This window comes from Phocoena sinus, chromosome 3 (genome assembly GCF_008692025.1).
Source record: "Phocoena sinus isolate mPhoSin1 chromosome 3, mPhoSin1.pri, whole genome shotgun sequence".
NCBI classification, from domain to species: Eukaryota; Metazoa; Chordata; class Mammalia; order Artiodactyla; family Phocoenidae; genus Phocoena; species Phocoena sinus.
Window position 1 is genome coordinate 72,805,332 of NC_045765.1, and position 15,478 is coordinate 72,820,809.

Genomic DNA, 15,478 nt, shown 5'->3' on the forward strand with positions numbered 1-15,478 from the left:
TATTCCTATTTTGAGCTATATTGGGGTCTAGCGATGAGTTCTCTTTAGATAAAAATAAAGACTACATTGAGCATCTTTTCATGCTTTAACGTGGTAAACTCCTTCCCATTTAAGGATCTTCAGGACTCTTCTCCCATTTTTACCTGGCTTCTACTCTTTTTCTCAAGTTTTAGCATAAACATTATTTTTTTTCAGGACAGTTTTCTCCAAAGTTAATCTTGGCACCTATTTTACTCTTTCATTGCACACTCTACTTTTTCTTTTGTAATACTTATTGCAACTATAATTAAATAATTATTCCTATAATTATATATTTTGTGATTGTATCATTATCTAAGATATCTACATTAAGTTCATCATTATGATCCCCAGTTCCTAGGACACCTAGCACATAATAGGTCACTGAAAAATTTTTTTAATAAGTAACAGAAGGGAGTAATTATATTATCTTTTAGTTTTAGCCTACATGAACATATTTGGAAACATATTTCACTGTAATTTTTATACTTTATCATCTTCTGCTATTTCAGTTTTATCAGAGTGTTCGGTAGTCCTCCTATCCTCTTCTCAGACAGATCTTGGTAGGTGAGATAACTTATGCACCCAGACTAGTTCCACCTTTTTGCTACTACTTGTCAAATGAACTTTTGATACCCATGTCCTTTATCAGAAAGGGCCAGTTCAACTGCATGACTCTTCTCTGTTTTGTACAACCTCCCAGTTAACTCTGACAGGAGCTTCTCTCTCCTTTCCATGAGAACAGATGTCTCATTGCAGCTGAGTTCTTTCTGTTTCCAGTTGTTCTCTAAAAATTAAACTTGGAGGACTGCTGAGTCCAATGCAGAAATCTGAGACCATGAATGGCTTCTAACTTAAGGATAAGCATCCTATAAAGGTGGTTGTCAATGGTTTGTATAAATATAATAGTGTTTATGCAAAAAAAGATAAGAAATAGATGGAATTACTCATGTCTTTAAAGGAGACAGAAACTGAAACATAAGAAAGAAAGAAAAAACAACCAAATCAAAGAATGAGCAGAAGATATAAGTAGACATTTTCCCAAAGACATACAGATGGCCAAAAAGCACATGGAAAGATGCACAACATTACTAATTGTCAGAGAACTACAATGAGGTATCACCTCACATCAGTCAGAATAGCCATCACCAAAAAAATCTACAAACAATAAATGCTGGAAAGGGTGTGGAAAAAAGGGAACCATCCTACACTGTTGGTGGGAATGTAAATTGGTACAACCACTATGGAGAACAGTATGGAGATTACTTACAAAACTAAAAATAGAACTACCATATGATCCAACAATCCCACTCTTGGGCATATATCCAGAGAAAACCATAATTCAAAAAGATACATGCACCACAATGTTCACTGCAGCACTATTTACAATAGCCAAGACCTGGAAGCAACCTAAATGTCCATTGACAGAGGAATGGATAAAGAAGATGTGGTACATATATACAGTGAAATATTACTCAGCCATAAAAAAGAATGAAATAATGCCATTTGCAGCAACATAGATGGACCTAGAGATTATTATGCTAAGTGAAGTACGTCAAAGACAATATGATATGTATCACTCATATGTGGACTCTAATTTAAAAATGATATAAATGAACTTATTTACAAAACAGAAACAAACTCACACATTTCAAAAACAAACTTATGGTTATCAAAGAGGAAACATGCAGGAAAGGGATAAATTAGGAGCTTGGGATTAACATACACACACTACTATACATGAAATAGGTAAGCAACAAGGACCTACAGTATAGCACAGGGAACTCTACTCAAGAGTCTGTAATAACCTATATGGGAAAAGAATCTGAAAAAGAATGAATATATTCTTTTGTATATTCATTGAATATATATATTCAATGTATATGTATAACTGAATCACTATGCTTTACACCTGAAATTAACACAATATTGTAGATCAACCGTACTCCAATAAAATTAAAAATAATTAAAAAAAAAAAGAAAATAATACTTCTCAAAGCACCTCAGATAACATGACTGAAAGATCCAGGCTATGAGGGGTATACACTTATATAATTAGCAAAGAGGCCACTTTAACAAAAAATAATGTGAAATTAAGTAAAAGACTGGCATAAGACATACATATAGAATGACAATATAGACATCTCTATAGACAATAGAATACAATTCACAGTTCATAAATAAAGCCATACATTTATGATCAACTGGTTTTTGATAAAATTACCAAGTCCATTCAATGAGAAAAGAAGAGTCTCTTCAACTAATGGTGCCGCTACAACTGGATTTCCATATGCAAAAGAATGAAATTGGATCCCTACCTTATGCCATATGGAAAAATCAACTCATAATAGATCAATGACCTAAATGGAGGAGCTAAATTCATAGAACTATTAGAAGAAAACATAAGGGTTAATTTTCATTAGTTTGGTTTCAAAATGAAGTCTTAGATGTGACACTAAAAGCATGAGCAACAAAATAAAAAATAAATTGGACTCCATCAAAGTTTAGAAAAATTTTGTGCATCAAAGGATATTAGCAAGAAAGTGATAAGACAACCTAGAATATAGTAGAAAATATTTGCAAATCGTGTATCTGATAAGGTATCTAGAATTGTAAAGAACTTCTAAAACTCAACTACAAAAAAACGACTCAATGTAAAAATGGGTAAAAGACTTGAATAGACCAATGAAGATATACAAATGGCCAAATGCACAAGAAAAGATGTTCAGCATCAGTAGTCATGAGGAAAATGCAAATCAAAATCACAAGGAGATACCATTTCATACCTACACGGATGGTTATAATCAAAAAATGGAAAAATACAAGTGGTGGCTGTGATGTGGAGAAACTAGAACCCTCCTACATTGCTGGTGGAAAGTAAAATGGTGCAGTCACTGCAGAAAAGTTTAGTGGTTCTTTGAAAAGTTAAACACGCAATTAGCATATGATCCTGTAACTCTACTCCTAGATATATACCCAAAATAATTGAAAACAGGGACTGAAGGAGATATTTCTATATCAGTGTTTATTTCAGCATTATTCACAATAGCTAAAAAGGTAGAAACAACCTAAGTACCCATCAACAGATGAATGGGTAAACAAAACGTGGTATATCCACACAATAGATATTATTCAGCCCTAAAAAGGAATGACATCTGTTATGCTACAACATGGATAAACCTTGAAAACATGAGTGAAATAAACTGGAACAGAATAATAAATATTGTATGATTCCACTGATATGAAATATAAAGAATAGGAAAATTCAGAGACAGAATGTAGATTAGAGGTTACCAAAGGCTAGGTTGAGGAGGCACAGGGGAGCTATTGATTAATGATCTTTCATCACCCAAAACAAAATCTGAGTGGTTACGCAATTGTTGTTTGGGGTGATGAAAAAGATTTGGGAATAGATAGTGATGACAGTTATCCAACACTGTGAATATAATTAATGTCATTGATTTGTACACTAAAAAATAATTGAAAATTTTATGTTATGCATATTTTACTGTAACATATTTAAACGAATATAATTAATGTAGATTAATTTTTTAAGTAAGATCATGCATAAATTGTAAAAATTCTATTGAAAAACAAAGAGGGAGGAAGGCCCATTCTTTGATCTTTCCTTCTAGGGAAATTGTTAAATAGTATCTCATAGATGTGTACAGTATGAAAAGTATGTTCAACTTAGGAAAACTTTCAAAAGCTAAGCACAAGAGTGAATGTTAATTTAGAATAGGAAATGCATCACAACAAATTACAACTTGTAAAAAACTGACAAATATCACAAAAACCTACACACATACGATTTGCATTAATTGACTGCTTGATACATACACCTCTATGTTTTTCCTATTTCTTTTTGTTCTATATTCTTTGAAAGTCTCTTACTAGGATAATGATTTGTAAACCATTTTCTATGGAGGAACAGCAAGATGATTTAGTGTTTCCTCTAGCATGATCTGTATTGTAAAGTTCAGCTGTGTAATAACAGCTTTCATTTCCCGGGAACTTTAATATCACTTCAGAGAATCTTTTTTCTAGCCATTGTAGTTTACTTTTGCTCACCATCAACTGAACCCTCCTGTCCTGCAGGAGTAAATGCATGTCTTAAGGGCCATATTCATTATCCCAAAGGACAATTTATATCTCAGGTTCATTTCTGAGCTTCCTTAGTAGAACCTTATGTGGGTTTCTTTGCCACATCCGCCCTGTATGCTTTACTGAGAGCTTTAGGGTCTCACAGAAAGAAAGAGATTTCAAAAAAGCATTGAATGAAGTTCAAAGTGAAACCAAGCAGGACTCTGTGGGGCTCCTCGGCATGGAAGCCTTTCAAACAGTTGCTAAACAGGGAAGGGACGGGATGCAGAGACAAGGGAGGAGCAGCTAAGAAGCAATAGTGTAGGCTTGGGGCAGGGTCCTGGTACTGCCTTAAGTTCCACACATAACAGTATCTTTAACCTCTTCTGCAGAACTAAACCCCTGACCAAATGGAAGATGTTCTAGAGAGAAGGTCACAATTTGATAACCTTGAAGCTCATCAGGAGACCACCTGAAGCCAGATTAAAGGAGTGCAGGCCCTGCACACACTCTGACCCTTATCAGCAACCCCACCCTTGAACCACTGCTACAAAACTCCTCACCAAATCCTCCCAGATTGGGACACGCTGCTTTTCAGGGCATAAGCCCACTGTGTTCCCCTGTGCCTGCCAAAGCAACAAGGCTATTCTTTTCTACTTCACCCAAAACTCTGTCTCCGAGATTTGATTCAGCACCAGTGCACAGAGGCTCAGCTTTCAGCACCAAAAGTGACCATAAAAAGCACTTAGTCTAGGATATTTTAAACTTAAGTCATGTAAGATTCACCCTCACGTTTCCATATCCATACACCATTTTTGCTGTTACTTGCCATCTATTTTCCAATTTTTTACTTATTCATTTTAGCCTGGCCTGACACAATTCTATTCATAAAGTCAAAGGTTTGAATTGCAACTTAGTTTTTTTTCCAATGGATATTAAAATACATTTACAGTTCAAAACAGAAAAAAAATAAAGAGTCCTTCTGGGTCCAGCTAAAACCGTCTTATGCCCTGTGTGCCATTAGAGTAGATGATGAAACAAAGTATGTTATTGTGACTGGAGAGGAAGAATTTTATTGGGGAAGTTATTGATATAGGAATAAGAAATCCCACTGATGAAAACTACATGGAAATCTCCTTATTTTCCAAGGCTAAAGTAATTACTCTTTTTATTAAAGTGAAGTGGTGAAAATAGCTGTGCCTGCATTTGTTTTCTTTTTTCTCTACAAGTGCTTTTTTCTTTTAGACAAGAATAATGCTATTCATTAGATTATAGCAATGTTTAGTGTACTCTGAAGTCATTTTACTCAAGTAAAAAAAAAAAAGAGTGAAATAATAAGTAATAAAGAAAGCAAGTGAGGGAGCCAGGCCCAGGGTTAATGAGGGGCAGAAAAAAGATCTTGCTTTGGTCACTTCCTCCATGAATCCATAAAAACTTTCTCTGTTATCTCCCTAGTCAATCTCTACAGGTAGAAGCAACCATCTCATACTTCCTACACTTTATCGCTTACTTTTTCTCCTATAGCCCATAAGCTCCTGGAGGCACAGAAGATGCCTTATTCCCATAGACACCCCTGTCTCCTGGTATCATGTTAAGTATATGGGACTTGCTTAATATTGTTGAATAAATGGCCAGTAAGGGATATATATATATATATATATATATATATATATACACACACACATACACATATACATACACATATGTATATATATATGTATGTGTGTGTATATATGTGTATATGCATATATGTATATAAACACACACTTAGAGAAAAAGTATTTTAACACTTATTATTAATAATACTTAATAAAATGGAGAGTAATCCTAAAATCTGAGACCCCATGATAAAAAATAAATGAATACAGATTTAAGAGGAGAAAACTGGAAACATTTTTGTAAATTTATGTAAGACATAGCATTAGTCTACATTTAAATTAAGTGTTAAAATACTCTACACTACAATAATAGGTTTTAGTGTTTTCTATCCACCATACTGACAGATCTTATTGTTTGCATTTATATGAGACTAGAACAAAGAAGAACTTTCAAAATATCTAAAGTGAAGATACCATCTGAAAAAGGGAATTAAAGAGATTAAAGAGGATAAAAAAAAATCAGGATAGAAGCTAACTTGTAGACAATTAAATTTAAAAATCATCTGGATATATGCAGAACCACAGCAAAAAAAACCCCACATAATTGTATTTAATAAACTTTATCTATTCTACTTTAACTTGGTCTTGAATAGTAACAGGTAGTTTTTAGTGTATAAAAATTACCCTACCCCTTTCCAAATTGTTCCTTGTGTTCCAATTTGCCCTCTACATACTCATTGCCCAGTGTCCTCTGCTACAACCCAAAGGTCTGTAGAAGGACAAAAGCGAGTGATGAAGCAGGTAAGTGTGAGATGGTCATGGACATGAATCCTCTTTGCTGAGCCTTGGGGCCTGTACCACCACATGCACTCTTTAAGGCCTTACCAAATCAAGTATCAATAGGATCTGGATGGTGATATAAATGCATATAGTGCATTAGGCAATGATGTGCTGACCTGGAGAATACATAATCCAAATTTAAACAACAGCTCCTCTTCAGTAACTACCAATGCATTGTCATAGAAAAATAGAGCACCAGTATCATTGAAATTGTGATTTGTTATAGGTAAACTAAAAATCTTGAATTTTATGTGAAATTTAACAATTATTAAGTCTTCACAGTTACGTATTTAGGAACTTCATAAAGGTCAGACAAAACACATCTGCAGCTCCAATTTGTCCATTCATCCTCCAGTTTGTAAACTGTGGTTTAACTACATCTCAACAAAATTTTAAATTTTATAAGGATTATCTTAACATAGCAATGGTTCTAGAAAGTTGTGATTAGAGTACAAAATAGTAATACCTTAAAAAATGTATTAAAACAGTCAGGAAGAGGATACTTCCAATAATTATATTATACTGGATGATGTTAGACTGCAAAACTCTTGCATACAGGGACTAGTGACATTTATGTTTTACATGATACATTCTGACTCTTCGTTTCTCCTTCACTCTTCCAAAAAGTTAATTATACACCTTAATTCATGACATCCATCTCTTTATTCATTTAGTACACTTTACCTTTTCCCCACTTCAATTTCATACCTCCCTAAAATAGTAAACCAGTCTAATGTATTTGATGCATATACTTCTATTGCTATGTATTCTAACAAATTGAATTGTTTTTGTTCTTTTTAGCTTTCAAGAACAGAATGATATGGTGCTACACAGCTAGTTATTTTCATCTTCCTACTATGCATGTTGCTTTCAGCATGTGTGATCATCTAGTCTATTGTCTAGTATATCTGTGTAGCACTCCACAGAGTGCACCCACCATGTATACTTATTCATCCTGAAGTTATGGATGCCCAGAGAATCTCTGACTTGCTGACACCATAAGCAACACTGCAGTAAACAACCTGTGCATGTTCCCTTGTGCATTTGTGCAAGAATGTCTTTGGTCTATATGTTCAGAACTGGGATTGCTGGTGTTCATAGGGTATATGAATATATCATTTTATTAAGCATTGCTTGACTGCTTTCCAGGAGTCCTGCAGCAATCTACATTACCACCAGCAGAACATGAGCGTTCCTGGAGTCCACATCCTGCCGAATGTGTAGCATTATCCAGGACAATAATGTATCTAAAATTATATCATTATATAATTTTCAATTCTCTATCAATGAACACAAGCATCTCTTTATAAACTTACTGACCTTTTAGTCTTTGTAAGTTACTGGTCCAACTGTTCACAAGCTTATATTAAGGTATTTATCTTTTTCTTATTGATTTGTAGTAATCTCTTATACAGTAAAAAAATATGAATTATATTAATAAAGTTATGATGTTGAAACATTTTGTAATTTTTGTAATAAATATCACTTACCATTTATGTGTAATACATTTTCATTTAGCTCTTGCATTATTTTGATTTTTAATGTACAATCATAAGTAAGAAGAGCCAATACTTTTCCTCTTTATCTATGCAGACTAAAATGAGTTTAGAAGGTTTGTTTTTTACCTTTTCTTAACCAGTTTGTGTTGACAGTTTAATTGTTCTTGAAAATTTGACAGAGTTTCTATGAAATCATTTGAACCTTGAATATTTATGACCAGGAGATCTTGAATACTATTTTTTATTGTTTATTAATATATTCTCCTCCCATTTTAAAGTCAGCAATGTTTAGTTTTCTAGGAATTTATTATTTCATCTAATTTTCAAATTTATACCATTTTTATTATTTTTTTCTATGAAATGGCTTTGGCTTAGTAATATTTTCTACTGTTCTTTATACTTTTAATACAAATTGTTTAACAATATGTCATTTGATTTCTAAACATACTGGATTTTTAATATAGCTTTGGGTCATTCATTCCTAATTACATTGAATCATAACTGGAGAATTTATTCTGCATGATATTGATACTATGGATTACTCAGGCTTTTTAGTGGCCTAATCCATAGTCTGTTTTATAAATGTTCCAGTTTGTTGAGTATAGGCAGTGTATAATTAGCAGCTCAAGATTTATTCATTATGTTATTCATATCTCAGATACCTCTCATTATGACTTTCTACTTAATTTATCAGACTAAGAGATGTGTTTTAAAATGGCTTATTTTTATCAACTGTTTTCTGCATTCTGTTTTTTTATAGTTTTTGAGGCTCTGTACTAACATGTATACATATTCATGACTATAATATTATCTATGTTGTTTTTTAGTAGATAATTATGAACATCATTCCTCAGAAGTTAAATCATTGCTTTGCACACAACCTTCAATAATATTTTTAATTGAATTGGGCTAGCACTGAATTAATGTAACTGGTTGTTAAGAGTGGACAAACAGGGAATTGGGAAGTTGGAGGCCTATAAATTAATTAGAATTATCAATAATATGTCATTCTGCTCTTGAAATTTCTCTGAAATTGAATGTCCCCAAGAGTTCCAAAAGCCAATTTATTCTGAGGTTTAACCTAAGATATTATTGAGTCTATGAAACCAGGACTAGAACCCAGATCTTCTAGTTCAGTTTGAAAAAGAAAGAAAAAGAGAAAGGGAAAGAGAGCAAGAGAGCAAGTCAGAGTCATATGCATGACTAAGAGAGACCAAGGATTGAGGAAATCAGAGATGGAGGGATCAAGAGAAGGAGAGATTGAAAGAGATAAAAAGAGAAAGAGACAGAGAGAATGACCCCATTCTTTGACTAATTATTATGTGCTAGGCACTGTTATATATTCTTCACATATATTATTTTGTTAAAGTACACAAACATACTCCATAGAACCATTTCTAACAAACAAGAAAAACAACTTCCAACAGACAACATAGATCAGACTCTTTCCAACACAGCTTAGATATTTATGGCTTAATTCTTCACAGTCAATTTGATCCGGAATGAGGACATGAGTTTTCATAATCCACAGGCAGGTCTTTTTACTTTTTTTGAAAATTGTATCTAAAACTTTTCCTCTTTTAATCAGAATTTCACTGTTGGAAATCAATACAATGAAAGTAACCCTAAAAATGGAAACACTTTGTATTCAAAATTGCTCAGTGAACAAGAATTTATAATTCAAAGGGGAAATTTACAATATCTACAGGTAGTATAATGGGAAAAGATTTAAATGTGATTAATTCAATATGACATGATAAAGTCATGAAAAAATTTGATCAATGAATGAAATTGTAAAAATATTTAGGAAGACTCTTATTCATTTAGTTAAAGAATAATGACAAAAATTGTAGTGATAAATTCTCTCAAAAATCATTGCAGCATCATGGGTAGGTGATTACTTTTATTACACATTTTCAATGTTCATACAAACATACACACGTAAGCACACATACACACACTTATTGTTTATTATTTCTAGTTGAATTTCAGCTGGTCAGAGAAAAACTTTGTAGGCTTTGAATTTTTTTTTAATTTATTGAGATTTGTTTAATGAACCAGAATATGGTCTATCTTGGTAAGAGTTTGTGTGCATTTGAAAATAATACACATTCTTTTGTTGTTGGGTAAAGTGTTCTATAAATATCAATTAGGGCAAATTGGTCGATGGGGTTCTACAAATTGTCAATATTCCTGCTGACTTTTTCACTGCTCATATTTTCAATTACTAAGCGAGGAGTTTTGAAGTCCTCAATTATAATTGTACATATATCTTTTTCCTTTTTTAGTTTTGTGATTTCGTTCCATGGAGTTTTAAGTTCTGCTATTTCACTAATAACATTTGGGATTGTTATAGTTCCTTGATGAATTCTTTTTATTACATAATGTTTTTGTTTCTCTCTTTTATGATTCGTGTTTATATAGTATAAATTTTTCATCCTTTTACTTTTACTTTGTATGTATTTATTGTATAAGTATTTTAAATGGGTTACTGAAGACAGCATATTACTGTTTCTTCACTTTTATTAGCTTAAATATCTTGGTCTTTTCATTGGAGTGTCTACACCATTGATGTTTAATATAATTATTAATATAGATGGGTTTATATCTACTATTTTATATCTACCTATATCTACTATATCTATAGTAGATATAGTTCTCATCTGGCCTTCGTTCTATTTGACAAACACTCTCTCCTTGACCAAACTTGAGTCAGGATCCTCTGAAGACTCTTTTTGACCATTTCACCTTTGAACTCTGTCCTTGGTCCATTTAGTCCAGTTTTAGTAAGACCTGGAGAAGACTGCTGTCCCAGCTTGACATTAAGCAGCAAGCAAATTCCCACTCCCTCCACCTCTTTGCTCTATTCAGGTCCTCAGTAAGTTGGATGAGGTTCACCCAAAGTGGGGAGGGCAATCTGCTTTACTAAGTCTACTGATTTTACATGCTAACCTCATCAGAGGCAAACACCCTCACAGACACACCCAGAAATAATGTTTAACCAAAATTCTGGGCACCCTGTGATCCAGTCAAGTTGACAAATAAAATTAACATTGCAATCTCCATTTCAACTCTACTATCATTTAGTTATACATTTTTTACAAATGTCATTAAACCCCCAATAGAATATTATTTTTATTAAAATTAACTTTGCTTTAGAAAACTAAAAACTTGAAATAATAATTCATATTTGCTGATATGTGTCCCACTTTTGTATCTTTTGTGCAAGTCTATCGGGTATTACTTTCCCAAAATATAAAACACTTCCTTTAACAGATTTTATAAAAGAGATCCTTTGGCAATGAATTCTCTCAGCTTTCGTTTTTGCCTTCATTTAAAAAAAATTTTTTTTAACATCTTTATTGGAGGATAACTGCTTTACAAGAAACAAAATTGATTTATTTATAGTGAGGTGGATGGACCTAGAGTCTGTCATACAGAGAGTGAAGTAAGTCAGAAAGAGAAAAACAAATACCATATGCTAACACATATATATATGGAATCTCAAAAAAAAAAAAAAAAAGGTTCTGAAGAACCTAGGGGCAGGACAGGCATAAAGACACAGAAGTAGAGAATGGACTTGAGGACACCGGGAGTGGGAAGGGTAAGCTGGGACGAAGTGAGAGAGTGGTATGGACATATACACACTACCAAATGTAAAACAGATAGCTAGTGGGAAGCAGCCACGTAGCACAGGTAGATCAGCTCAGTGCTTTGTGACCACCTAGAGGGGTGGGTTAGGGAGGGTGGGAGGGAGACGCAAGAGGGAGGAGAATTGGGGATATATATATATATATATATATATATCTGATTCACTTTGTTATAAAGCAGAAACTAAGGCAGGTCTATTTTTAACAGATTTTATCAAAATATTTTACTGTATTCTAGCAGAAATAATGCAGCCAAAACTTATATCATTGGTGAGTACATTTCTCCAAACCTTATTATAAAATCATACCCAAATGCATAACTAATAGCTGCATGTGGATGAAATGCACTTATCAAGCAAAATTCATACCTATTGGTAACAAAAATAATCAATATTTTCTAACATTATGCAGTTATAAAAATCATACTATTGGGCTTCCCTGGTGGCGCAGTGGTTGAGAGTCCGCCTGCCGATGCAGAGGACGCGGGTTCGTGCCCCGGTCTGGGAGGATCCCACGTGCCGCGGAGCGGCTGGGCCCGTGAGCCATGGCCGCTGAGCCTGCGCGTCCGGAGCCTGTCCTCCGCAACGGGAGAGGCCGCAACAGTGAGAGGCCCGCGTAACGCATAAAAAAAAAAAAAAAAAAAAAAATCATACTATTGTGGCTGTCTAATATATAAACAATGAAAAAGATTTTTAGTATATTTATATTGTCTACCATGTTACATTTTTTACCCTTTGGTCTTCAGGTTTTTTTTTTTTTTTTTGCGGTACGTGGGCCTCTCACTGTTATGGCCTCTCCCGTTGCGGAGCATAGGCTCCGGACGCACAGGCTCAGCGGCCATGGCCCACGAGCCCAGCTCCTCTGTGGCATGTGGGATCTTCCCGGACCGGGGCACGAACCCGTGTCGCCTGCGGCGGCAGGAGGACTCTCAACCACTGTGCCACCAGAGAAGCCCAGTCTTCAGGTTTTAATCAGGAGTCTGTAAAAATTTAGGGTTTCCCAATAACATCTGTTTTTACCTGAACTTCTCATTAAAATCAGCTTGAACTGGTTTTATATTACTTCAGCTGGGAAAGTTGTAAATGATAAGTGGCTTATAATGAACAATCTTTAGGGGTTTATAAAAACTCAAATTATTTGCAAATGCTGTGTGTGTGTACATGTGTAACAGTGAGGGGATTATTTAGGAGTAAGATATGCTTTGATGAATGACATATTGGACCACTGATTTTTGTTAATATGATATATTGAAAGCTTCAAAGAAGCTAACTTAAAAATAATTAAAAATCATTTAACCATTAACACTTTCCAACTCATTATTTGTTGTAAATTAATCCATGAGTGTTTAATGAAAAGGCAAAGTTCAGTAAAGTTTTTTCTTTAGCAGTCAATATCTATGGTTGAATGAAAATGTTTATTACTAAAACTTTATTCTCATAATAGGAATTCTATCACAATTATACAAATAAATACTTTTTACATGTAATTGATTTGAGACATGCAAATATGTCCTAAATTCAATTTATTTAATGTTTAAAAATAAATTCACATTAAAGGATAAACAAAAAACATATGCCTTAGTTCATAAAAGACTATCCAATAGTTTATTAATGTGGCATAAGTTTTAAGATTGTCATCTGGAGATAAGAAATTAATAAACCTCTTAAGAATGGTAAATTGGTCTTCCCTGGTGGCGCAGTGGTTGAGAGTCCGCCCACCGATGCAGGGGACACGGGTTCATGCCCCGGTCCGGGAAGATCCCACATGCTGTGGAGTGGCTGGGCCCGTGAGCCATGGCCGCTGAGCCTGCGCGTCCGGAGCCTGTGCTGCACAACGGGAGAGGCCACAGCAGCGAGAGGCCCACATACCACAAAAAAAAAAAAAAAAAAAAAAGAATGGTAAATTGTTCTAGTCACTTAAAAAGAAGGTGGCCCACAAGAGACATTCAATACAAGTCTTAAGGCTGTATTTCTTGAAATTCTGACTAACTTTATACACAGAAAAATTAGGCATTTGTGGAAGCAATAACATATATATAACATTTATGGAAAAATAAAAGCACACAAGACATGACTCATCCTTTGAAAGGCTTATGAAGTTATTTCCTCATACATATAAATATGTCTCTACAGCTGGACTTAATAATCACTATGTGTATCATGAAAATCAGTTGTGTTGTTGTCTGTTTCCACTTCTGAAGGATAGTAGAAATATCAAGCTCAAAATAGTTAAAATAAACTATGTTATGGCTCTTTATAATAAGTTATAATTAAAGTGGCCATATAATTTGTTATCCAAAGTGGGACAACTTTGAGAGTGACAGTGGGGTAAAAATTGAACCTGTCCCAGACAAACTGGCATATATGACTACCTTAACTACAATAAACTTTGATTCCTTCAAATTTATTTCTTTTTCTCCAGGAAAAAAAAAAAATGTCAGTATATGAAGCTTTGGAACTTTCTCTACAGAAAAGATTCAGATGGCAAATTGGTTTCTTTGCAAATGTCCCTTCTCATTAATGCAATGCTTGGCCCACTGGACTGATTGAAAGGCCATGTTGAAACTTAGCAGGAAGGCATGCCATGATCAGTTTTCAGTGGAAGAGGTAATGCTAGCGGGGTGGAGTATTTTCTGTTTTTGATGGAGGGTGTGTTTTACTAGTTTAACACTTTTTCCTCCTGCTTTATTGGTTTCTTGACTAAAGAAGCAATAACAAAAATGAGCCAGTGTCTTTTCTACATGATCCATATTATTAGTCTTCAAAACAACTCTATATGAGATATTAACACTATTGTTCCCAATTTACCAATAAGAAAGATGAGATACTCAGAGTTTCAAAAACTTGCTAAGGTTGTACAGCTGATAACGAGTAGGTCTGGGATCCAGACGCAGATAGTCTGGCTCCAGATGCCGTACATTTAAGCAGCATGCTAGAATTCCTTTGGAGAGTGCTTGAGAAGCAAAAACAAAACAAAAGGATAGGAAATACTGAAGTATGGATAAGACTAGAAAAGTCAGAATCCACATAGAGCAGGCCTTAAAAATCATCTAAATTTGTTAATCCATTTTGCTTAAAACAATCACTTTGTTCACGCCTGTAACCACAGTAATAGAAGGACATGTTTGGCATTTTATGGTGCTTAATAAATAATTGTAAAATGAGTGACTCAATATTCTATAGTAAACATGTGAGCTTCTTCTTTGTCTTTTATTTCAATTCCTGTCCATAAAAGGCAGGAGAGGGCTTCCCTGGTGGCGCAGTGATTGAGAGTCCGCCTTCCGATGCAGGGGACACAGGTTCGTGCCCCAGTCCAGGAAGATCCCACATGCCGCGGAGCAGCTGGGCCCGTGGGCCATGGCCACTGAGCCTGCGCGTCCGGAACCTGTGCTCCGCAATGGGAGAGGCCACAATAGTGAGAGGCCTGCGTACCACAAAGGGCAGGAGAGTCAAGTATAAGGTAAAGTGACTCTGTTCAACAGCCATAGGTATATTTAGCTGGGAATAGCAAAGTGAAATACCATGGCTGGTGCATTGTAAAAAAGTCCTGCCTTGAGATAGGCAGTCAGTTCTTAGACTGCCTCCAACTAGTGGTCCGATCTTAAAATCTAACTTGAAAATATGTAATGTCCCATAAAGTTTTATAATTTTAAGTCCACATTTTCATTCCTAGACTAATGATTTATCGTTTCTACATATTAATAAGGACCCTGTCAAAGCGGGGATGGTTAAGGTCTTAAACCTTCTCAAGCTGTTTTGTCTTTTTTCAATTATTTCTGCAATCTACTTTT